This window comes from Paramormyrops kingsleyae, chromosome 25 (assembly GCF_048594095.1).
Source record: "Paramormyrops kingsleyae isolate MSU_618 chromosome 25, PKINGS_0.4, whole genome shotgun sequence".
NCBI lineage: Eukaryota > Metazoa > Chordata > Actinopteri > Osteoglossiformes > Mormyridae > Paramormyrops > Paramormyrops kingsleyae.
In genome coordinates, this window is record NC_132821.1 from 2,850,886 (window position 1) to 2,875,022 (window position 24,137).

Below are 24,137 nucleotides of genomic sequence, written 5' to 3' on the forward strand. Positions count from 1 at the left end.
CATCATTTCAAGCCATCAGCAGTGGCTCCCTCATTTGGCTCCTATAATGCTTGTCTGCCAGGACCATCAGCAGACTTGTTGGGACCGTAGCATTTGCATCCGGCGTAGACACTCAAAGGCAGCGATGGTGCGAGTGCTTGCAGATTAGAGGCAAACAAAATGAAAGTGTCAGACATGATTATAAGAATACAGTTGTGCCACATTCTTCTGTGTCATGGTGAGCAAAAGACATGGAGGATGCATGCATTTCTCTTAGCTGACAATTCTGATGCAGCTTGACTGGCAGAGTATACGTTTTCATATAGAATTGGCTCAAAGAGCATAGAAGTTCCTGAAAATAAATCCAACCCGCATTTGCAAAGACATGCTGGCTTTTGGTGTTATTTACCACTTTCTGATGGAATGAGCTTTTTGCGGGGGAGATATTGGAAAAGTTCATGAAGGAGTCAAGTTCCCTGAAGCAGTACTTCCATTAGAAGAGCCCACAGTTCTTGCGCTCAAAGCATTTCAATTTTTCAGTTCAGCTGATCTTGAGAGTTGTGTGAAATGACCTGTCATCGCTGCGTGTTTGCTTAAGGAATATTTTCGAGCTTTCGATGAAAAACCTTCCCGGAGTACTTGCATTGGTGGTTCAGTGGTAGAATTCTCGCCTGCCACGCGGGAGGCCCGGGTTCGATTCCCGGCCAATGCACTAGTGGTGTTTTAAAACCTGTACGTACACTCAGCGCCGAACTCCAGCTAATTCAGCCTTATGTCTCGATATTTCCCATCAACTCCTGGCAAGCAGAGCCCTCGGGCTGGGTCGATTCACAGCCCCTCCGTAAAAACTACACAGAGGCATCTTGGCTTAACATGTCTGACCATCTTGTTGCCCATCCTTGTGTCTGTGCACTTTCTCACATTATCCAAGCATGGGTGCAAGCAACAATGCATGGCATTGTGAACCTGACATCATTTCAAGCCATCAGCAGTGGCTCCCTCATTTGGCTCCTATAATGCTTGTCTGCCAGGACCATCAGCAGACTTGTTGGGACCGTAGCATTTGCATCCGGCGTAGACACTCAAAGGCAGCGATGGTGCGAGTGCTTGCAGATTAGAGGCAAACAAAATGAAAGTGTCAGACATGATTATAAGAATACAGTTGTGCCACATTCTTCTGTGTCATGGTGAGCAAAAGACATGGAGGATGCATGCATTTCTCTTAGCTGACAATTCTGATGCAGCTTGACTGGCAGAGTATACGTTTTCATATAGAATTGGCTCAAAGAGCATAGAAGTTCCTGAAAATAAATCCAACCCGCATTTGCAAAGACATGCTGGCTTTTGGTGTTATTTACCACTTTCTGATGGAATGAGCTTTTTGCGGGGGAGATATTGGAAAAGTTCATGAAGGAGTCAAGTTCCCTGAAGCAGTACTTCCATTAGAAGAGCCCACAGTTCTTGCGCTCAAAGCATTTCAATTTTTCAGTTCAGCTGATCTTGAGAGTTGTGTGAAATGACCTGTCATCGCTGCGTGTTTGCTTAAGGAATATTTTCGAGCTTTCGATGAAAAACCTTCCCGGAGTACTTGCATTGGTGGTTCAGTGGTAGAATTCTCGCCTGCCACGCGGGAGGCCCGGGTTCGATTCCCGGCCAATGCACTAGTGGTGTTTTAAAACCTGTACGTACACTCAGCGCCGAACTCCAGCTAATTCAGCCTTATGTCTCGATATTTCCCATCAACTCCTGGCAAGCAGAGCCCTCGGGCTGGGTCGATTCACAGCCCCTCCGTAAAAACTACACAGAGGCATCTTGGCTTAACATGTCTGACCATCTTGTTGCCCATCCTTGTGTCTGTGCACTTTCTCACATTATCCAAGCATGGGTGCAAGCAACAATGCATGGCATTGTGAACCTGACATCATTTCAAGCCATCAGCAGTGGCTCCCTCATTTGGCTCCTATAATGCTTGTCTGCCAGGACCATCAGCAGACTTGTTGGGACCGTAGCATTTGCATCCGGCGTAGACACTCAAAGGCAGCGATGGTGCGAGTGCTTGCAGATTAGAGGCAAACAAAATGAAAGTGTCAGACATGATTATAAGAATACAGTTGTGCCACATTCTTCTGTGTCATGGTGAGCAAAAGACATGGAGGATGCATGCATTTCTCTTAGCTGACAATTCTGATGCAGCTTGACTGGCAGAGTATACGTTTTCATATAGAATTGGCTCAAAGAGCATAGAAGTTCCTGAAAGTAAATCCAACCCGCATTTGCAAAGACATGCTGGCTTTTGGTGTTGTTTACCACTTTCTGATGGAATGAGCTTTTTGCGGGGGAGATATTGGAAAAGTTCATGAAGGAGTCAAGTTCCCTGAAGCAGTACTTCCATTAGAAGAGCCCACAGTTCATGCGCTCAAAGCATTTCAATTTTTCAGTTCAGCTGATCTTGAGAGTTGTGTGAAATGACCTGTCATCGCTGCGTGTTTGCTTAAGGAATATTTTCGAGCTTTCGATGAAAAACCTTCCCGGAGTACTTGCATTGGTGGTTCAGTGGTAGAATTCTCGCCTGCCACGCGGGAGGCCCGGGTTCGATTCCCGGCCAATGCACTAGTGGTGTTTTAAAACCTGTACGTACACTCAGCGCCGAACTCCAGCTAATTCAGCCTTATGTCTCGATATTTCCCATCAACTCCTGGCAAGCAGAGCCCTCGGGCTGGGTCGATTCGCAGCCCCTCCGTAAAAACTACACAGAGGCATCTTGGCTTAACATGTCTGCCCATCCTTGTGTCTGTGCACTTTCTCACATTATCCAAGCATGGGTGCAAGCAACAATGCATGGCATTGTGAACCTGACATCATTTCAAGCCATCAGCAGTGGCTCCCTCATTTGGCTCCTATAATGCTTGTCTGCCAGGACCATCAGCAGACTTGTTGGGACCGTAGCATTTGCATCCGGCGTAGACACTCAAAGGCAGCGATGGTGCGAGTGCTTGCAGATTAGAGGCAAACAAAATGAAAGTGTCAGACATGATTATAAGAATACAGTTGTGCCACATTCTTCTGTGTCATGGTGAGCAAAAGACATGGAGGATGCATGCATTTCTCTTTGCTGACAATTCTGATGCAGCTTGACTGGCAGAGTATACGTTTTCATATAGAATTGGCTCAAAGAGCATAGAAGTTCCTGAAAATAAATCCAACCCGCATTTGCAAAGACATGCTGGCTTTTGGTGTTGTTTACCACTTTCTGATGGAATGAGCTTTTTGCGGGGGAGATATTGGAAAAGTTCATGAAGGAGTCAAGTTCCCTGAAGCAGTACTTCCATTAGAAGAGCCCACAGTTCTTGCGCTAAAAGCATTTCAATTTTTCAGTTCAGCTGATCTTGAGAGTTGTGTGAAATGACCTGTCATCGCTGCGTGTTTGCTTAAGGAATATTTTCGAGCTTTCGATGAAAAACCTTCCCGGAGTACTTGCATTGGTGGTTCAGTGGTAGAATTCTCGCCTGCCACGCGGGAGGCCCGGGTTCGATTCCCGGCCAATGCACTAGTGGTGTTTTAAAACCTGTACGTACACTCAGCGCCGAACTCCAGCTAATTCAGCCTTATGTCTCGATATTTCCCATCAACTCCTGGCAAGCAGAGCCCTCGGGCTGGGTCAATTCGCAGCCCCTCCGTAAAAACTACACAGAGGCATCTTGGCTTAACATGTCTGACCATCTTGTTGCCCATCCTTGTGTCTGTGCACTTTCTCACATTATCCAAGCATGGGTGCAAGCAACAATGCATGGCATTGTGAACCTGACATCATTTCAAGCCATCAGCAGTGGCTCCCTCATTTGGCTCCTATAATGCTTGTCTGCCAGGACCATCAGCAGACTTGTTGGGACCGTAGCATTTGCATCCGGCGTAGACACTCAAAGGCAGCGATGGTGCGAGTGCTTGCAGATTAGAGGCAAACAAAATGAAAGTGTCAGACATGATTATAAGAATACAGTTGTGCCACATTCTTCTGTGTCATGGTGAGCAAAAGACATGGAGGATGCATGCATTTCTCTTTGCTGACAATTCTGATGCAGCTTGACTGGCAGAGTATACGTTTTCATATAGAATTGGCTCAAAGAGCATAGAAGTTCCTGAAAATAAATCCAACCCGCATTTGCAAAGACATGCTGGCTTTTGGTGTTGTTTACCACTTTCTGATGGAATGAGCTTTTTGCGGGGGAGATATTGGAAAAGTTCATGAAGGAGTCAAGTTCCCTGAAGCAGTACTTCCATTAGAAGAGCCCACAGTTCTTGCGCTCAAAGCATTTCAATTTTTCAGTTCAGCTGATCTTGAGAGTTGTGTGAAATGACCTGTCATCGCTGCGTGTTTGCTTAAGGAATATTTTCGAGCTTTCGATGAAAAACCTTCCCGGAGTACTTGCATTGGTGGTTCAGTGGTAGAATTCTCGCCTGCCACGCGGGAGGCCCGGGTTCGATTCCCGGCCAATGCACTAGTGGTGTTTTAAAACCTGTACGTACACTCAGCGCCGAACTCCAGCTAATTCAGCCTTATGTCTCGATATTTCCCATCAACTCCTGGCAAGCAGAGCCCTCGGGCTGGGTCGATTCGCAGCCCCTCCGTAAAAACTACACAGAGGCATCTTGGCTTAACATGTCTGACCATCTTGTTGCCCATCCTTGTGTCTGTGCACTTTCTCACATTATCCAAGCATGGGTGCAAGCAACAATGCATGGCATTGTGAACCTGACATCATTTCAAGCCATCAGCAGTGGCTCCCTCATTTGGCTCCTATAATGCTTGTCTGCCAGGACCATCAGCAGACTTGTTGGGACCGTAGCATTTGCATCCGGCGTAGACACTCAAAGGCAGCGATGGTGCGAGTGCTTGCAGATTAGAGGCAAACAAAATGAAAGTGTCAGACATGATTATAAGAATACAGTTGTGCCACATTCTTCTGTGTCATGGTGAGCAAAAGACATGGAGGATGCATGCATTTCTCTTAGCTGACAATTCTGATGCAGCTTGACTGGCAGAGTATGCGTTTTCATATAGAATTGGCTCAAAGAGCATAGAAGTTCCTGAAAATAAATCCAACCCGCATTTGCAAAGACATGCTGGCTTTTGGTGTTATTTACCACTTTCTGATGGAATGAGCTTTTTGCGGGGGAGATATTGGAAAAGTTCATGAAGGAGTCAAGTTCCCTGAAGCAGTACTTCCATTAGAAGAGCCCACAGTTCTTGCGCTCAAAGCATTTCAATTTTTCAGTTCAGCTGATCTTGAGAGTTGTGTGAAATGACCTGTCATCGCTGCGTGTTTGCTTAAGGAATATTTTCGAGCTTTCGATGAAAAACCTTCCCGGAGTACTTGCATTGGTGGTTCAGTGGTAGAATTCTCGCCTGCCACGCGGGAGGCCCGGGTTCGATTCCCGGCCAATGCACTAGTGGTGTTTTAAAACCTGTACGTACACTCAGCGCCGAACTCCAGCTAATTCAGCCTTATGTCTCGATATTTCCCATCAACTCCTGGCAAGCAGAGCCCTCGGGCTGGGTCGATTCGCAGCCCCTCCGTAAAAACTACACAGAGGCATCTTGGCTTAACATGTCTGACCATCTTGTTGCCCATCCTTGTGTCTGTGCACTTTCTCACATTATCCAAGCATGGTTGCAAGCAACAATGCATGGCATTGTGAACCTGACATCATTTCAAGCCATCAGCAGTGGCTCCCTCATTTGGCTCCTATAATGCTTGTCTGCCAGGACCATCAGCAGACTTGTTGGGACCGTAGCATTTGCATCCGGCGTAGACACTCAAAGGCAGCGATGGTGCGAGTGCTTGCAGATTAGAGGCAAACAAAATGAAAGTGTCAGACATGATTATAAGAATACAGTTGTGCCACATTCTTCTGTGTCATGGTGAGCAAAAGACATGGAGGATGCATGCATTTCTCTTAGCTGACAATTCTGATGCAGCTTGACTGGCAGAGTATACGTTTTCATATAGAATTGGCTCAAAGAGCATAGAAGTTCCTGAAAATAAATCCAACCCGCATTTGCAAAGACATGCTGGCTTTTGGTGTTATTTACCACTTTCTGATGGAATGAGCTTTTTGCGGGGGAGATATTGGAAAAGTTCATGAAGGAGTCAAGTTCCCTGAAGCAGTACTTCCATTAGAAGAGCCCACAGTTCTTGCGCTCAAAGCATTTCAATTTTTCAGTTCAGCTGATCTTGAGAGTTGTGTGAAATGACCTGTCATCGCTGCGTGTTTGCTTAAGGAATATTTTCGAGCTTTCGATGAAAAACCTTCCCGGAGTACTTGCATTGGTGGTTCAGTGGTAGAATTCTCGCCTGCCACGCGGGAGGCCCGCGTTCGATTCCCGGCCAATGCACTAGTGGTGTTTTAAAACCTGTATGTACACTCAGCGCCGAACTCCAGCTAATTCAGCCTTATGTCTCGATATTTCCCATCAACTCCTGGCAAGCAGAGCCCTCGGGCTGGGTTGATTCGCAGCCCCTCCGTAAAAACTACACAGAGGCATCTTGGCTTAACATGTCTGACCATCTTGTTGCCCATCCTTGTGTCTGTGCACTTTCTCACATTATCCAAGCATGGGTGCAAGCAACAATGCATGGCATTGTGAACCTGACATCATTTCAAGCCATCAGCAGTGGCTCCCTCATTTGGCTCCTATAATGCTTGTCTGCCAGGACCATCAGCAGACTTGTTGGGACCGTAGCATTTGCATCCGGCGTAGACACTCAAAGGCAGCGATGGTGCGAGTGCTTGCAGATTAGAGGCAAACAAAATGAAAGTGTCAGACATGATTATAAGAATACAGTTGTGCCACATTCTTCTGTGTCATGGTGAGCAAAAGACATGGAGGATGCATGCATTTCTCTTAGCTGACAATTCTGATGCAGCTTGACTGGCAGAGTATGCGTTTTCATATAGAATTGGCTCAAAGAGCATAGAAGTTCCTGAAAATAAATCCAACCCGCATTTGCAAAGACATGCTGGCTTTTGGTGTTATTTACCACTTTCTGATGGAATGAGCTTTTTGCGGGGGAGATATTGGAAAAGTTCATGAAGGAGTCAAGTTCCCTGAAGCAGTACTTCCATTAGAAGAGCCCACAGTTCTTGCGCTCAAAGCATTTCAATTTTTCAGTTCAGCTGATCTTGAGAGTTGTGTGAAATGACCTGTCATCGCTGCGTGTTTGCTTAAGGAATATTTTCGAGCTTTCGATGAAAAACCTTCCCGGAGTACTTGCATTGGTGGTTCAGTGGTAGAATTCTCGCCTGCCACGCGGGAGGCCCGGGTTCGATTCCCGGCCAATGCACTAGTGGTGTTTTAAAACCTGTATGTACACTCAGCGCCGAACTCCAGCTAATTCAGCCTTATGTCTCGATATTTCCCATCAACTCCTGGCAAGCAGAGCCCTCGGGCTGGGTCGATTCGCAGCCCCTCCGTAAAAACTACACAGAGGCATCTTGGCTTAACATGTCTGACCATCTTGTTGCCCATCCTTGTGTCTGTGCACTTTCTCACATTATCCAAGCATGGGTGCAAGCAACAATGCATGGCATTGTGAACCTGACATCATTTCAAGCCATCAGCAGTGGCTCCCTCATTTGGCTCCTATAATGCTTGTCTGCCAGGACCATCAGCAGACTTGTTGGGACCGTAGCATTTGCATCCGGCGTAGACACTCAAAGGCAGCGATGGTGCGAGTGCTTGCAGATTAGAGGCAAACAAAATGAAAGTGTCAGACATGATTATAAGAATACAGTTGTGCCACATTCTTCTGTGTCATGGTGAGCAAAAGACATGGAGGATGCATGCATTTCTCTTAGCTGACAATTCTGATGCAGCTTGACTGGCAGAGTATGCGTTTTCATATAGAATTGGCTCAAAGAGCATAGAAGTTCCTGAAAATAAATCCAACCCGCATTTGCAAAGACATGCTGGCTTTTGGTGTTATTTACCACTTTCTGATGGAATGAGCTTTTTGCGGGGGAGATATTGGAAAAGTTCATGAAGGAGTCAAGTTCCCTGAAGCAGTACTTCCATTAGAAGAGCCCACAGTTCTTGCGCTCAAAGCATTTCAATTTTTCAGTTCAGCTGATCTTGAGAGTTGTGTGAAATGACCTGTCATCGCTGCGTGTTTGCTTAAGGAATATTTTCGAGCTTTCGATGAAAAACCTTCCCGGAGTACTTGCATTGGTGGTTCAGTGGTAGAATTCTCGCCTGCCACGCGGGAGGCTCGGGTTCGATTCCCGGCCAATGCACTAGTGGTGTTTTAAAACCTGTACGTACACTCAGCGCCGAACTCCAGCTAATTCAGCCTTATGTCTCGATATTTCCCATCAACTCCTGGCAAGCAGAGCCCTCGGGCTGGGTCGATTCGCAGCCCCTCCGTAAAAACTACACAGAGGCATCTTGGCTTAACATGTCTGACCATCTTGTTGCCCATCCTTGTGTCTGTGCACTTTCTCACATTATCCAAGCATGGTTGCAAGCAACAATGCATGGCATTGTGAACCTGACATCATTTCAAGCCATCAGCAGTGGCTCCCTCATTTGGCTCCTATAATGCTTGTCTGCCAGGACCATCAGCAGACTTGTTGGGACCGTAGCATTTGCATCCGGCGTAGACACTCAAAGGCAGCGATGGTGCGAGTGCTTGCAGATTAGAGGCAAACAAAATGAAAGTGTCAGACATGATTATAAGAATACAGTTGTGCCACATTCTTCTGTGTCATGGTGAGCAAAAGACATGGAGGATGCATGCATTTCTCTTAGCTGACAATTCTGATGCAGCTTGACTGGCAGAGTATACGTTTTCATATAGAATTGGCTCAAAGAGCATAGAAGTTCCTGAAAATAAATCCAACCCGCATTTGCAAAGACATGCTGGCTTTTGGTGTTATTTACCACTTTCTGATGGAATGAGCTTTTTGCGGGGGAGATATTGGAAAAGTTCATGAAGGAGTCAAGTTCCCTGAAGCAGTACTTCCATTAGAAGAGCCCACAGTTCTTGCGCTCAAAGCATTTCAATTTTTCAGTTCAGCTGATCTTGAGAGTTGTGTGAAATGACCTGTCATCGCTGCGTGTTTGCTTAAGGAATATTTTCGAGCTTTCGATGAAAAACCTTCCCGGAGTGCTTGCATTGGTGGTTCAGTGGTAGAATTCTCGCCTGCCACGCGGGAGGCCCGGGTTCGATTCCCGGCCAATGCACTAGTGGTGTTTAAAACCTGTACGTACACTCAGCGCCGAACTCCAGCTAATTCAGCCTTATGTCTCGATATTTCCCATCAACTCCTGGCAAGCAGAGCCCTCGGGCTGGGTCGATTCGCAGCCCCTCCGTAAAAACTACACAGAGGCATCTTGGCTTAACATGTCTGACCATCTTGTTGCCCATCCTTGTGTCTGTGCACTTTCTCACATTATCCAAGCATGGGTGCAAGCAACAATGCATGGCATTGTGAACCTGACATCATTTCAAGCCATCAGCAGTGGCTCCCTCATTTGGCTCCTATAATGCTTGTCTGCCAGGACCATCAGCAGACTTGTTGGGACCGTAGCATTTGCATCCGGCGTAGACACTCAAAGGCAGCGATGGTGCGAGTGCTTGCAGATTAGAGGCAAACAAAATGAAAGTGTCAGACATGATTATAAGAATACAGTTGTGCCACATTCTTCTGTGTCATGGTGAGCAAAAGACATGGAGGATGCATGCATTTCTCTTAGCTGACAATTCTGATGCAGCTTGACTGGCAGAGTATACGTTTTCATATAGAATTGGCTCAAAGAGCATAGAAGTTCCTGAAAATAAATCCAACCCGCATTTGCAAAGACATGCTGGCTTTTGGTGTTGTTTACCACTTTCTGATGGAATGAGCTTTTTGCGGGGGAGATATTGGAAAAGTTCATGAAGGAGTCAAGTTCCCTGAAGCAGTACTTCCATTAGAAGAGCCCACAGTTCTTGCGCTCAAAGCATTTCAATTTTTCAGTTCAGCTGATCTTGAGAGTTGTGTGAAATGACCTGTCATCGCTGCGTGTTTGCTTAAGGAATATTTTCGAGCTTTCGATGAAAAACCTTCCCGGAGTACTTGCATTGGTGGTTCAGTGGTAGAATTCTCGCCTGCCACGCGGGAGGCCCGGGTTCGATTCCCGGCCAATGCACTAGTGGTGTTTTAAAACCTGTACGTACACTCAGCGCCGAACTCCAGCTAATTCAGCCTTATGTCTCGATATTTCCCATCAACTCCTGGCAAGCAGAGCCCTCGGGCTGGGTCGATTCGCAGCCCCTCCGTAAAAACTACACAGAGGCATCTTGGCTTAACATGTCTGCCCATCCTTGTGTCTGTGCACTTTCTCACATTATCCAAGCATGGGTGCAAGCAACAATGCATGGCATTGTGAACCTGACATCATTTCAAGCCATCAGCAGTGGCTCCCTCATTTGGCTCCTATAATGCTTGTCTGCCAGGACCATCAGCAGACTTGTTGGGACCGTAGCATTTGCATCCGGCGTAGACACTCAAAGGCAGCGATGGTGCGAGTGCTTGCAGATTAGAGGCAAACAAAATGAAAGTGTCAGACATGATTATAAGAATACAGTTGTGCCACATTCTTCTGTGTCATGGTGAGCAAAAGACATGGAGGATGCATGCATTTCTCTTAGCTGACAATTCTGATGCAGCTTGACTGGCAGAGTATGCGTTTTCATATAGAATTGGCTCAAAGAGCATAGAAGTTCCTGAAAATAAATCCAACCCGCATTTGCAAAGACATGCTGGCTTTTGGTGTTATTTACCACTTTCTGATGGAATGAGCTTTTTGCGGGGGAGATATTGGAAAAGTTCATGAAGGAGTCAAGTTCCCTGAAGCAGTACTTCCATTAGAAGAGCCCACAGTTCTTGCGCTCAAAGCATTTCAATTTTTCAGTTCAGCTGATCTTGAGAGTTGTGTGAAATGACCTGTCATCGCTGCGTGTTTGCTTAAGGAATATTTTCGAGCTTTCGATGAAAAACCTTCCCGGAGTACTTGCATTGGTGGTTCAGTGGTAGAATTCTCGCCTGCCACGCGGGAGGCCCGGGTTCGATTCCCGGCCAATGCACTAGTGGTGTTTTAAAACCTGTACGTACACTCAGCGCCGAACTCCAGCTAATTCAGCCTTATGTCTCGATATTTCCCATCAACTCCTGGCAAGCAGAGCCCTCGGGCTGGGTCGATTCGCAGCCCCTCCGTAAAAACTACACAGAGGCATCTTGGCTTAACATGTCTGACCATCTTGTTGCCCATCCTTGTGTCTGTGCACTTTCTCACATTATCCAAGCATGGGTGCAAGCAACAATGCATGGCATTGTGAACCTGACATCATTTCAAGCCATCAGCAGTGGCTCCCTCATTTGGCTCCTATAATGCTTGTCTGCCAGGACCATCAGCAGACTTGTTGGGACCGTAGCATTTGCATCCGGCGTAGACACTCAAAGGCAGCGATGGTGCGAGTGCTTGCAGATTAGAGGCAAACAAAATGAAAGTGTCAGACATGATTATAAGAATACAGTTGTGCCACATTCTTCTGTGTCATGGTGAGCAAAAGACATGGAGGATGCATGCATTTCTCTTAGCTGACAATTCTGATGCAGCTTGACTGGCAGAGTATACGTTTTCATATAGAATTGGCTCAAAGAGCATAGAAGTTCCTGAAAGTAAATCCAACCCGCATTTGCAAAGACATGCTGGCTTTTGGTGTTGTTTACCACTTTCTGATGGAATGAGCATTTTGCGGGGGAGATATTGGAAAAGTTCATGAAGGAGTCAAGTTCCCTGAAGCAGTACTTCCATTAGAAGAGCCCACAGTTCATGCGCTCAAAGCATTTCAATTTTTCAGTTCAGCTGATCTTGAGAGTTGTGTGAAATGACCTGTCATCGCTGCGTGTTTGCTTAAGGAATATTTTCGAGCTTTCGATGAAAAACCTTCCCGGAGTACTTGCATTGGTGGTTCAGTGGTAGAATTCTCGCCTGCCACGCGGGAGGCCCGGGTTCGATTCCCGGCCAATGCACTAGTGGTGTTTTAAAACCTGTACGTACACTCAGCGCCGAACTCCAGCTAATTCAGCCTTATGTCTCGATATTTCCCATCAACTCCTGGCAAGCAGAGCCCTCGGGCTGGGTCGATTCGCAGCCCCTCCGTAAAAACTACACAGAGGCATCTTGGCTTAACATGTCTGCCCATCCTTGTGTCTGTGCACTTTCTCACATTATCCAAGCATGGGTGCAAGCAACAATGCATGGCATTGTGAACCTGACATCATTTCAAGCCATCAGCAGTGGCTCCCTCATTTGGCTCCTATAATGCTTGTCTGCCAGGACCATCAGCAGACTTGTTGGGACCGTAGCATTTGCATCCGGCGTAGACACTCAAAGGCAGCGATGGTGCGAGTGCTTGCAGATTAGAGGCAAACAAAATGAAAGTGTCAGACATGATTATAAGAATACAGTTGTGCCACATTCTTCTGTGTCATGGTGAGCAAAAGACATGGAGGATGCATGCATTTCTCTTTGCTGACAATTCTGATGCAGCTTGACTGGCAGAGTATACGTTTTCATATAGAATTGGCTCAAAGAGCATAGAAGTTCCTGAAAATAAATCCAACCCGCATTTGCAAAGACATGCTGGCTTTTGGTGTTGTTTACCACTTTCTGATGGAATGAGCTTTTTGCGGGGGAGATATTGGAAAAGTTCATGAAGGAGTCAAGTTCCCTGAAGCAGTACTTCCATTAGAAGAGCCCACAGTTCTTGCGCTCAAAGCATTTCAATTTTTCAGTTCAGCTGATCTTGAGAGTTGTGTGAAATGACCTGTCATCGCTGCGTGTTTGCTTAAGGAATATTTTCGAGCTTTCGATGAAAAACCTTCCCGGAGTACTTGCATTGGTGGTTCAGTGGTAGAATTCTCGCCTGCCACGCGGGAGGCCCGGGTTCGATTCCCGGCCAATGCACTAGTGGTGTTTTAAAACCTGTACGTACACTCAGCGCCGAACTCCAGCTAATTCAGCCTTATGTCTCGATATTTCCCATCAACTCCTGGCAAGCAGAGCCCTCGGGCTGGGTCGATTCACAGCCCCTCCGTAAAAACTACACAGAGGCATCTTGGCTTAACATGTCTGACCATCTTGTTGCCCATCCTTGTGTCTGTGCACTTTCTCACATTATCCAAGCATGGGTGCAAGCAACAATGCATGGCATTGTGAACCTGACATCATTTCAAGCCATCAGCAGTGGCTCCCTCATTTGGCTCCTATAATGCTTGTCTGCCAGGACCATCAGCAGACTTGTTGGGACCGTAGCATTTGCATCCGGCGTAGACACTCAAAGGCAGCGATGGTGCGAGTGCTTGCAGATTAGAGGCAAACAAAATGAAAGTGTCAGACATGATTATAAGAATACAGTTGTGCCACATTCTTCTGTGTCATGGTGAGCAAAAGACATGGAGGATGCATGCATTTCTCTTAGCTGACAATTCTGATGCAGCTTGACTGGCAGAGTATGCGTTTTCATATAGAATTGGCTCAAAGAGCATAGAAGTTCCTGAAAATAAATCCAACCCGCATTTGCAAAGACATGCTGGCTTTTGGTGTTATTTACCACTTTCTGATGGAATGAGCTTTTTGCGGGGGAGATATTGGAAAAGTTCATGAAGGAGTCAAGTTCCCTGAAGCAGTACTTCCATTAGAAGAGCCCACAGTTCTTGCGCTCAAAGCATTTCAATTTTTCAGTTCAGCTGATCTTGAGAGTTGTGTGAAATGACCTGTCATCGCTGCGTGTTTGCTTAAGGAATATTTTCGAGCTTTCGATGAAAAACCTTCCCGGAGTACTTGCATTGGTGGTTCAGTGGTAGAATTCTCGCCTGCCACGCGGGAGGCTCGGGTTCGATTCCCGGCCAATGCACTAGTGGTGTTTTAAAACCTGTACGTACACTCAGCGCCGAACTCCAGCTAATTCAGCCTTATGTCTCGATATTTCCCATCAACTCCTGGCAAGCAGAGCCCTCGGGCTGGGTCGATTCGCAGCCCCTCCGTAAAAACTACACAGAGGCATCTTGGCTTAACATGTCTGACCATCTTGTTGCCCATCCTTGTGTCTGTGCACTTTCTCACATTATCCAAGCATGGTTGCAAGCAACAATGCATGGCATTGTGAACCTGACATCATTTCAAGCCATCAGCAGTGGCTCCCTCATTTGGCTCCTATAATGCTTGTCTGCCAGGACCATCAGCAGACTTGTTGGGACCGTAGCATTTGCATCCGGCGTAGACACTCAAAGGCAGCGATGGTGCGAGTGCTTGCAGATTAGAGGCAAACAAAATGAAAGTGTCAGACATGATTATAAGAATACAGTTGTGCCACATTCTTCTGTGTCATGGTGAGCAAAAGACATGGAGGATGCATGCATTTCTCTTAGCTGACAATTCTGATGCAGCTTGACTGGCAGAGTATACGTTTTCATATAGAATTGGCTCAAAGAGCATAGAAGTTCCTGAAAATAAATCCAACCCGCATTTGCAAAGACATGCTGGCTTTTGGTGTTATTTACCACTTTCTGATGGAATGAGCTTTTTGCGGGGGAGATATTGGAAAAGTTCATGAAGGAGTCAAGTTCCCTGAAGCAGTACTTCCATTAGAAGAGCCCACAGTTCTTGCGCTCAAAGCATTTCAATTTTTCAGTTCAGCTGATCTTGAGAGTTGTGTGAAATGACCTGTCATCGCTGCGTGTTTGCTTAAGGAATATTTTCGAGCTTTCGATGAAAAACCTTCCCGGAGTGCTTGCATTGGTGGTTCAGTGGTAGAATTCTCGCCTGCCACGCGGGAGGCCCGGGTTCGATTCCCGGCCAATGCACTAGTGGTGTTTAAAACCTGTACGTACACTCAGCGCCGAACTCCAGCTAATTCAGCCTTATGTCTCGATATTTCCCATCAACTCCTGGCAAGCAGAGCCCTCGGGCTGGGTCGATTCGCAGCCCCTCCGTAAAAACTACACAGAGGCATCTTGGCTTAACATGTCTGACCATCTTGTTGCCCATCCTTGTGTCTGTGCACTTTCTCACATTATCCAAGCATGGGTGCAAGCAACAATGCATGGCATTGTGAACCTGACATCATTTCAAGCCATCAGCAGTGGCTCCCTCATTTGGCTCCTATAATGCTTGTCTGCCAGGACCATCAGCAGACTTGTTGGGACCGTAGCATTTGCATCCGGCGTAGACACTCAAAGGCAGCGATGGTGCGAGTGCTTGCAGATTAGAGGCAAACAAAATGAAAGTGTCAGACATGATTATAAGAATACAGTTGTGCCACATTCTTCTGTGTCATGGTGAGCAAAAGACATGGAGGATGCATGCATTTCTCTTAGCTGACAATTCTGATGCAGCTTGACTGGCAGAGTATACGTTTTCATATAGAATTGGCTCAAAGAGCATAGAAGTTCCTGAAAATAAATCCAACCCGCATTTGCAAAGACATGCTGGCTTTTGGTGTTGTTTACCACTTTCTGATGGAATGAGCTTTTTGCGGGGGAGATATTGGAAAAGTTCATGAAGGAGTCAAGTTCCCTGAAGCAGTACTTCCATTAGAAGAGCCCACAGTTCTTGCGCTCAAAGCATTTCAATTTTTCAGTTCAGCTGATCTTGAGAGTTGTGTGAAATGACCTGTCATCGCTGCGTGTTTGCTTAAGGAATATTTTCGAGCTTTCGATGAAAAACCTTCCCGGAGTACTTGCATTGGTGGTTCAGTGGTAGAATTCTCGCCTGCCACGCGGGAGGCCCGGGTTCGATTCCCGGCCAATGCACTAGTGGTGTTTTAAAACCTGTACGTACACTCAGCGCCGAACTCCAGCTAATTCAGCCTTATGTCTCGATATTTCCCATCAACTCCTGGCAAGCAGAGCCCTCGGGCTGGGTCGATTCGCAGCCCCTCCGTAAAAACTACACAGAGGCATCTTGGCTTAACATGTCTGCCCATCCTTGTGTCTGTGCACTTTCTCACATTATCCAAGCATGGGTGCAAGCAACAATGCATGGCATTGTGAACCTGACATCATTTCAAGCCATCAGCAGTGGCTCCCTCATTTGGCTCCTATAATGCTTGTCTGCCAGGACCATCAGCAGACTTGTTGGGACCGTAGCATTTGCATCCGGCGTAGACACTCAAAGGCAGCGATGGTGCGAGTGCTTGCAGATTAGAGGCAAACAAAATGAAAGTGTCAGACATGATTATAAGAATACAGTTGTGCCACATTCTTCTGTGTCATGGTGAGCAAAAGACATGGAGGATGCATGCATTTCTCTTAGCTGACAATTCTGATGCAGCTTGACTGGCAGAGTATGCGTTTTCATATAGAATTGGCTCAAAGAGCATAGAAGTTCCTGAAAATAAATCCAACCCGCATTTGCAAAGACATGCTGGCTTTTGGTGTTATTTACCACTTTCTGATGGAATGAGCTTTTTGCGGGGGAGATATTGGAAAAGTTCATGAAGGAGTCAAGTTCCCTGAAGCAGTACTTCCATTAGAAGAGCCCACAGTTCTTGCGCTCAAAGCATTTCAATTTTTCAGTTCAGCTGATCTTGAGAGTTGTGTGAAATGACCTGTCATCGCTGCGTGTTTGCTTAAGGAATATTTTCGAGCTTTCGATGAAAAACCTTCCCGGAGTACTTGCATTGGTGGTTCAGTGGTAGAATTCTCGCCTGCCACGCGGGAGGCCCGGGTTCGATTCCCGGCCAATGCACTAGTGGTGTTTTAAAACCTGTACGTACACTCAGCGCCGAACTCCAGCTAATTCAGCCTTATGTCTCGATATTTCCCATCAACTCCTGGCAAGCAGAGCCCTCGGGCTGGGTCGATTCACAGCCCCTCCGTAAAAACTACACAGAGGCATCTTGGCTTAACATGTCTGACCATCTTGTTGCCCATCCTTGTGTCTGTGCACTTTCTCACATTATCCAAGCATGGGTGCAAGCAACAATGCATGGCATTGTGAACCTGACATCATTTCAAGCCATCAGCAGTGGCTCCCTCATTTGGCTCCTATAATGCTTGTCTGCCAGGACCATCAGCAGACTTGTTGGGACCGTAGCATTTGCATCCGGCGTAGACACTCAAAGGCAGCGATGGTGCGAGTGCTTGCAGATTAGAGGCAAACAAAATGAAAGTGTCAGACATGATTATAAGAATACAGTTGTGCCACATTCTTCTGTGTCATGGTGAGCAAAAGACATGGAGGATGCATGCATTTCTCTTAGCTGACAATTCTGATGCAGCTTGACTGGCAGAGTATGCGTTTTCATATAGAATTGGCTCAAAGAGCATAGAAGTTCCTGAAAATAAATCCAACCCGCATTTGCAAAGACATGCTGGCTTTTGGTGTTATTTACCACTTTCTGATGGAATGAGCTTTTTGCGGGGGAGATATTGGAAAAGTTCATGAAGGAGTCAAGTTCCCTGAAGCAGTACTTCCATTAGAAGAGCCCACAGTTCTTGCGCTCAAAGCATTTCAATTTTTCAGTTCAGCTGATCTTGAGAGTTGTGTGAAATGACCTGTCATCGCTGCGTGTTTGCTTAAGGAATATTTTCGAGCTTTCGATGAAAAACCTTCCCGGAGTACTTGCATTGGTGGTTCAGTGGTAGAATTCTCGCCTGCCACGCGGGAGGCTCGGGTTCGATTCCCGGCCAATGCACTAGTGGTGTTTTAAAACCTGTACGTACACTCAGCGCCGAACTCCAGCTAATTCAGCCTTATGTCTCGATATTTCCCATCAACTCCTGGCAAGCAGAGCCCTCGGGCTGGGTCGATTCGCAGCCCCTCCGTAAAAACTACACAGAGGCATCTTGGCTTAACATGTCTGACCATCTTGTTGCCCATCCTTGTGTCTGTGCACTTTCTCACATTATCCAAGCATGGTTGCAAGCAACAATGCATGGCATTGTGAACCTGACATCATTTCAAGCCATCAGCAGTGGCTCCCTCATTTGGCTCCTATAATGCTTGTCTGCCAGGACCATCAGCAGACTTGTTGGGACCGTAGCATTTGCATCCGGCGTAGACACTCAAAGGCAGCGATGGTGCGAGTGCTTGCAGATTAGAGGCAAACAAAATGAAAGTGTCAGACATGATTATAAGAATACAGTTGTGCCACATTCTTCTGTGTCATGGTGAGCAAAAGACATGGAGGATGCATGCATTTCTCTTAGCTGACAATTCTGATGCAGCTTGACTGGCAGAGTATACGTTTTCATATAGAATTGGCTCAAAGAGCATAGAAGTTCCTGAAAATAAATCCAACCCGCATTTGCAAAGACATGCTGGCTTTTGGTGTTATTTACCACTTTCTGATGGAATGAGCTTTTTGCGGGGGAGATATTGGAAAAGTTCATGAAGGAGTCAAGTTCCCTGAAGCAGTACTTCCATTAGAAGAGCCCACAGTTCTTGCGCTCAAAGCATTTCAATTTTTCAGTTCAGCTGATCTTGAGAGTTGTGTGAAATGACCTGTCATCGCTGCGTGTTTGCTTAAGGAATATTTTCGAGCTTTCGATGAAAAACCTTCCCGGAGTGCTTGCATTGGTGGTTCAGTGGTAGAATTCTCGCCTGCCACGCGGGAGGCCCGGGTTCGATTCCCGGCCAATGCACTAGTGGTGTTTAAAACCTGTACGTACACTCAGCGCCGAACTCCAGCTAATTCAGCCTTATGTCTCGATATTTCCCATCAACTCCTGGCAAGCAGAGCCCTCGGGCTGGGTCGATTCGCAGCCCCTCCGTAAAAACTACACAGAGGCATCTTGGCTTAACATGTCTGACCATCTTGTTGCCCATCCTTGTGTCTGTGCACTTTCTCACATTATCCAAGCATGGGTGCAAGCAACAATGCATGGCATTGTGAACCTGACATCATTTCAAGCCATCAGCAGTGGCTCCCTCATTTGGCTCCTATAATGCTTGTCTGCCAGGACCATCAGCAGACTTGTTGGGACCGTAGCATTTGCATCCGGCGTAGACACTCAAAGGCAGCGATGGTGCGAGTGCTTGCAGATTAGAGGCAAACAAAATGAAAGTGTCAGACATGATTATAAGAATACAGTTGTGCCACATTCTTCTGTGTCATGGTGAGCAAAAGACATGGAGGATGCATGCATTTCTCTTAGCTGACAATTCTGATGCAGCTTGACTGGCAGAGTATACGTTTTCATATAGAATTGGCTCAAAGAGCATAGAAGTTCCTGAAAATAAATCCAACCCGCATTTGCAAAGACATGCTGGCTTTTGGTGTTGTTTACCACTTTCTGATGGAATGAGCTTTTTGCGGGGGAGATATTGGAAAAGTTCATGAAGGAGTCAAGTTCCCTGAAGCAGTACTTCCATTAGAAGAGCCCACAGTTCTTGCGCTCAAAGCATTTCAATTTTTCAGTTCAGCTGATCTTGAGAGTTGTGTGAAATGACCTGTCATCGCTGCGTGTTTGCTTAAGGAATATTTTCGAGCTTTCGATGAAAAACCTTCCCGGAGTACTTGCATTGGTGGTTCAGTGGTAGAATTCTCGCCTGCCACGCGGGAGGCCCGGGTTCGATTCCCGGCCAATGCACTAGTGGTGTTTTAAAACCTGTACGTACACTCAGCGCCGAACTCCAGCTAATTCAGCCTTATGTCTCGATATTTCCCATCAACTCCTGGCAAGCAGAGCCCTCGGGCTGGGTCGATTCGCAGCCCCTCCGTAAAAACTACACAGAGGCATCTTGGCTTAACATGTCTGCCCATCCTTGTGTCTGTGCACTTTCTCACATTATCCAAGCATGGGTGCAAGCAACAATGCATGGCATTGTGAACCTGACATCATTTCAAGCCATCAGCAGTGGCTCCCTCATTTGGCTCCTATAATGCTTGTCTGCCAGGACCATCAGCAGACTTGTTGGGACCGTAGCATTTGCATCCGGCGTAGACACTCAAAGGCAGCGATGGTGCGAGTGCTTGCAGATTAGAGGCAAACAAAATGAAAGTGTCAGACATGATTATAAGAATACAGTTGTGCCACATTCTTCTGTGTCATGGTGAGCAAAAGACATGGAGGATGCATGCATTTCTCTTAGCTGACAATTCTGATGCAGCTTGACTGGCAGAGTATGCGTTTTCATATAGAATTGGCTCAAAGAGCATAGAAGTTCCTGAAAATAAATCCAACCCGCATTTGCAAAGACATGCTGGCTTTTGGTGTTATTTACCACTTTCTGATGGAATGAGCTTTTTGCGGGGGAGATATTGGAAAAGTTCATGAAGGAGTCAAGTTCCCTGAAGCAGTACTTCCATTAGAAGAGCCCACAGTTCTTGCGCTCAAAGCATTTCAATTTTTCAGTTCAGCTGATCTTGAGAGTTGTGTGAAATGACCTGTCATCGCTGCGTGTTTGCTTAAGGAATATTTTCGAGCTTTCGATGAAAAACCTTCCCGGAGTACTTGCATTGGTGGTTCAGTGGTAGAATTCTCGCCTGCCACGCGGGAGGCCCGGGTTCGATTCCCGGCCAATGCACTAGTGGTGTTTTAAAACCTGTACGTACACTCAGCGCCGAACTCCAGCTAATTCAGCCTTATGTCTCGATATTTCCCATCAACTCCTGGCAAGCAGAGCCCTCGGGCTGGGTCGATTCGCAGCCCCTCCGTAAAAACTACACAGAGGCATCTTGGCTTAACATGTCTGACCATCTTGTTGCCCATCCTTGTGTCTGTGCACTTTCTCACATTATCCAAGCATGGGTGCAAGCAACAATGCATGGCATTGTGAACCTGACATCATTTCAAGCCATCAGCAGTGGCTCCCTCATTTGGCTCCTATAATGCTTGTCTGCCAGGACCATCAGCAGACTTGTTGGGACCGTAGCATTTGCATCCGGCGTAGACACTCAAAGGCAGCGATGGTGCGAGTGCTTGCAGATTAGAGGCAAACAAAATGAAAGTGTCAGACATGATTATAAGAATACAGTTGTGCCACATTCTTCTGTGTCATGGTGAGCAAAAGACATGGAGGATGCATGCATTTCTCTTAGCTGACAATTCTGATGCAGCTTGACTGGCAGAGTATACGTTTTCATATAGAATTGGCTCAAAGAGCATAGAAGTTCCTGAAAGTAAATCCAACCCGCATTTGCAAAGACATGCTGGCTTTTGGTGTTGTTTACCACTTTCTGATGGAATGAGCATTTTGCGGGGGAGATATTGGAAAAGTTCATGAAGGAGTCAAGTTCCCTGAAGCAGTACTTCCATTAGAAGAGCCCACAGTTCATGCGCTCAAAGCATTTCAATTTTTCAGTTCAGCTGATCTTGAGAGTTGTGTGAAATGACCTGTCATCGCTGCGTGTTTGCTTAAGGAATATTTTCGAGCTTTCGATGAAAAACCTTCCCGGAGTACTTGCATTGGTGGTTCAGTGGTAGAATTCTCGCCTGCCACGCGGGAGGCCCGGGTTCGATTCCCGGCCAATGCACTAGTGGTGTTTTAAAACCTGTACGTACACTCAGCGCCGAACTCCAGCTAATTCAGCCTTATGTCTCGATATTTCCCATCAACTCCTGGCAAGCAGAGCCCTCGGGCTGGGTCGATTCGCAGCCCCTCCGTAAAAACTACACAGAGGCATCTTGGCTTAACATGTCTGCCCATCCTTGTGTCTGTGCACTTTCTCACATTATCCAAGCATGGGTGCAAGCAACAATGCATGGCATTGTGAACCTGACATCATTTCAAGCCATCAGCAGTGGCTCCCTCATTTGGCTCCTATAATGCTTGTCTGCCAGGACCATCAGCAGACTTGTTGGGACCGTAGCATTTGCATCCGGCGTAGACACTCAAAGGCAGCGATGGTGCGAGTGCTTGCAGATTAGAGGCAAACAAAATGAAAGTGTCAGACATGATTATAAGAATACAGTTGTGCCACATTCTTCTGTGTCATGGTGAGCAAAAGACATGGAGGATGCATGCATTTCTCTTTGCTGACAATTCTGATGCAGCTTGACTGGCAGAGTATACGTTTTCATATAGAATTGGCTCAAAGAGCATAGAAGTTCCTGAAAATAAATCCAACCCGCATTTGCAAAGACATGCTGGCTTTTGGTGTTGTTTACCACTTTCTGATGGAATGAGCTTTTTGCGGGGGAGATATTGGAAAAGTTCATGAAGGAGTCAAGTTCCCTGAAGCAGTACTTCCATTAGAAGAGCCCACAGTTCTTGCGCTCAAAGCATTTCAATTTTTCAGTTCAGCTGATCTTGAGAGTTGTGTGAAATGACCTGTCATCGCTGCGTGTTTGCTTAAGGAATATTTTCGAGCTTTCGATGAAAAACCTTCCCGGAGTACTTGCATTGGTGGTTCAGTGGTAGAATTCTCGCCTGCCACGCGGGAGGCCCGGGTTCGATTCCCGGCCAATGCACTAGTGGTGTTTTAAAACCTGTACGTACACTCAGCGCCGAACTCCAGCTAATTCAGCCTTATGTCTCGATATTTCCCATCAACTCCTGGCAAGCAGAGCCCTCGGGCTGGGTCGATTCACAGCCCCTCCGTAAAAACTACACAGAGGCATCTTGGCTTAACATGTCTGACCATCTTGTTGCCCATCCTTGTGTCTGTGCACTTTCTCACATTATCCAAGCATGGGTGCAAGCAACAATGCATGGCATTGTGAACCTGACATCATTTCAAGCCATCAGCAGTGGCTCCCTCATTTGGCTCCTATAATGCTTGTCTGCCAGGACCATCAGCAGACTTGTTGGGACCGTAGCATTTGCATCCGGCGTAGACACTCAAAGGCAGCGATGGTGCGAGTGCTTGCAGATTAGAGGCAAACAAAATGAAAGTGTCAGACATGATTATAAGAATACAGTTGTGCCACATTCGTCTGTGTCATGGTGAGCAAAAGACATGGAGGATGCATGCATTTCTCTTAGCTGACAATTCTGATGCAGCTTGACTGGCAGAGTATACGTTTTCATATAGAATTGGCTCAAAGAGCATAGAAGTTCCTGAAAGTAAATCCAACCCGCATTTGCAAAGACATGCTGGCTTTTGGTGTTGTTTACCACTTTCTGATGGAATGAGCTTTTTGCGGGGGAGATATTGGAAAAGTTCATGAAGGAGTCAAGTTCCCTGAAGCAGTACTTCCATTAGAAGAGCCCACAGTTCTTGCGCTCAAAGCATTTCAATTTTTCAGTTCAGCTGATCTTGAGAGTTGTGTGAAATGACCTGTCATCGCTGCGTGTTTGCTTAAGGAATATTTTCGAGCTTTCGATGAAAAACCTTCCCGGAGTACTTGCATTGGTGGTTCAGTGGTAGAATTCTCGCCTGCCACGCGGGAGGCCCGGGTTCGATTCCCGGCCAATGCACTAGTGGTGTTTTAAAACCTGTACGTACACTCAGCGCCGAACTCCAGCTAATTCAGCCTTATGTCTCGATATTTCCCATCAACTCCTGGCAAGCAGAGCCCTCGGGCTGGGTCGATTCGCAGCCCCTCCGTAAAAACTACACAGAGGCATCTTGGCTTAACATGTCTGACCATCTTGTTGCCCATCCTTGTGTCTGTGCACTTTCTCACATTATCCAAGCATGGGTGCAAGCAACAATGCATGGCATTGTGAACCTGACATCATTTCAAGCCATCAGCAGTGGCTCCCTCATTTGGCTCCTATAATGCTTGTCTGCCAGGACCATCAGCAGACTTGTTGGGACCGTAGCATTTGCATCCGGCGTAGACACTCAAAGGCAGCGATGGTGCGAGTGCTTGCAGATTAGAGGCAAACAAAATGAAAGTGTCAGACATGATTATAAGAATACAGTTGTGCCACATTCTTCTGTGTCATGGTGAGCAAAAGACATGGAGGATGCATGCATTTCTCTTAGCTGACAATTCTGATGCAGCATGACTGGCAGAGTATGCGTTTTCATATAGAATTGGCTCAAAGAGCATAGAAGTTCCTGAAAATAAATCCAACCCGCATTTGCAAAGGAATGCTGGCTTTTGGTGTTATTTACCACTTTCTGATGGAATGAGCTTTTTGCGGGGGAGATATTGGAAAAGTTCATGAAGGAGTCAAGTTCCCTGAAGCAGTACTTCCATTAGAAGAGCCCACA

General features: G+C 46.5%; 21 non-coding genes across 21 annotated transcripts; all 21 read left to right on the plus strand.

The window, feature by feature from the left end:
- Positions 1-620: 620 nt before the first annotated feature.
- trnag-gcc (transfer RNA glycine (anticodon GCC)) lies at positions 621-691 on the plus strand. The gene has a single exon. It is a non-coding gene; the product is annotated as a tRNA-Gly (tRNA).
- Positions 692-1,569: 878 nt separating this feature from the next.
- On the plus strand, positions 1,570-1,640 carry trnag-gcc (transfer RNA glycine (anticodon GCC)). Its single transcript has one exon. It is a non-coding gene; the product is annotated as a tRNA-Gly (tRNA).
- An 878-nt stretch (positions 1,641-2,518) lies between these two features.
- On the plus strand, positions 2,519-2,589 carry trnag-gcc (transfer RNA glycine (anticodon GCC)). The gene has a single exon. It is a non-coding gene; the product is annotated as a tRNA-Gly (tRNA).
- Positions 2,590-3,455: 866 nt separating this feature from the next.
- trnag-gcc (transfer RNA glycine (anticodon GCC)) lies at positions 3,456-3,526 on the plus strand. Its single transcript has one exon. It is a non-coding gene; the product is annotated as a tRNA-Gly (tRNA).
- An 878-nt stretch (positions 3,527-4,404) lies between these two features.
- trnag-gcc (transfer RNA glycine (anticodon GCC)) lies at positions 4,405-4,475 on the plus strand. Its single transcript has one exon. It is a non-coding gene; the product is annotated as a tRNA-Gly (tRNA).
- Positions 4,476-5,353: 878 nt separating this feature from the next.
- trnag-gcc (transfer RNA glycine (anticodon GCC)) lies at positions 5,354-5,424 on the plus strand. Its single transcript has one exon. It is a non-coding gene; the product is annotated as a tRNA-Gly (tRNA).
- A 1,827-nt stretch (positions 5,425-7,251) lies between these two features.
- On the plus strand, positions 7,252-7,322 carry trnag-gcc (transfer RNA glycine (anticodon GCC)). Its single transcript has one exon. It is a non-coding gene; the product is annotated as a tRNA-Gly (tRNA).
- Positions 7,323-9,149: 1,827 nt separating this feature from the next.
- trnag-gcc (transfer RNA glycine (anticodon GCC)) lies at positions 9,150-9,220 on the plus strand. The gene has a single exon. It is a non-coding gene; the product is annotated as a tRNA-Gly (tRNA).
- Positions 9,221-10,097: 877 nt separating this feature from the next.
- On the plus strand, positions 10,098-10,168 carry trnag-gcc (transfer RNA glycine (anticodon GCC)). Its single transcript has one exon. It is a non-coding gene; the product is annotated as a tRNA-Gly (tRNA).
- An 866-nt stretch (positions 10,169-11,034) lies between these two features.
- Positions 11,035-11,105, plus strand: trnag-gcc (transfer RNA glycine (anticodon GCC)). Its single transcript has one exon. It is a non-coding gene; the product is annotated as a tRNA-Gly (tRNA).
- An 878-nt stretch (positions 11,106-11,983) lies between these two features.
- On the plus strand, positions 11,984-12,054 carry trnag-gcc (transfer RNA glycine (anticodon GCC)). Its single transcript has one exon. It is a non-coding gene; the product is annotated as a tRNA-Gly (tRNA).
- An 866-nt stretch (positions 12,055-12,920) lies between these two features.
- trnag-gcc (transfer RNA glycine (anticodon GCC)) lies at positions 12,921-12,991 on the plus strand. Its single transcript has one exon. It is a non-coding gene; the product is annotated as a tRNA-Gly (tRNA).
- A 1,827-nt stretch (positions 12,992-14,818) lies between these two features.
- Positions 14,819-14,889, plus strand: trnag-gcc (transfer RNA glycine (anticodon GCC)). Its single transcript has one exon. It is a non-coding gene; the product is annotated as a tRNA-Gly (tRNA).
- Positions 14,890-15,766: 877 nt separating this feature from the next.
- On the plus strand, positions 15,767-15,837 carry trnag-gcc (transfer RNA glycine (anticodon GCC)). Its single transcript has one exon. It is a non-coding gene; the product is annotated as a tRNA-Gly (tRNA).
- Positions 15,838-16,703: 866 nt separating this feature from the next.
- On the plus strand, positions 16,704-16,774 carry trnag-gcc (transfer RNA glycine (anticodon GCC)). Its single transcript has one exon. It is a non-coding gene; the product is annotated as a tRNA-Gly (tRNA).
- A 1,827-nt stretch (positions 16,775-18,601) lies between these two features.
- On the plus strand, positions 18,602-18,672 carry trnag-gcc (transfer RNA glycine (anticodon GCC)). The gene has a single exon. It is a non-coding gene; the product is annotated as a tRNA-Gly (tRNA).
- Positions 18,673-19,549: 877 nt separating this feature from the next.
- Positions 19,550-19,620, plus strand: trnag-gcc (transfer RNA glycine (anticodon GCC)). The gene has a single exon. It is a non-coding gene; the product is annotated as a tRNA-Gly (tRNA).
- Positions 19,621-20,486: 866 nt separating this feature from the next.
- Positions 20,487-20,557, plus strand: trnag-gcc (transfer RNA glycine (anticodon GCC)). The gene has a single exon. It is a non-coding gene; the product is annotated as a tRNA-Gly (tRNA).
- An 878-nt stretch (positions 20,558-21,435) lies between these two features.
- On the plus strand, positions 21,436-21,506 carry trnag-gcc (transfer RNA glycine (anticodon GCC)). Its single transcript has one exon. It is a non-coding gene; the product is annotated as a tRNA-Gly (tRNA).
- Positions 21,507-22,372: 866 nt separating this feature from the next.
- Positions 22,373-22,443, plus strand: trnag-gcc (transfer RNA glycine (anticodon GCC)). Its single transcript has one exon. It is a non-coding gene; the product is annotated as a tRNA-Gly (tRNA).
- An 878-nt stretch (positions 22,444-23,321) lies between these two features.
- On the plus strand, positions 23,322-23,392 carry trnag-gcc (transfer RNA glycine (anticodon GCC)). Its single transcript has one exon. It is a non-coding gene; the product is annotated as a tRNA-Gly (tRNA).
- The last annotated feature ends 745 nt before the right edge of the window (positions 23,393-24,137 follow it).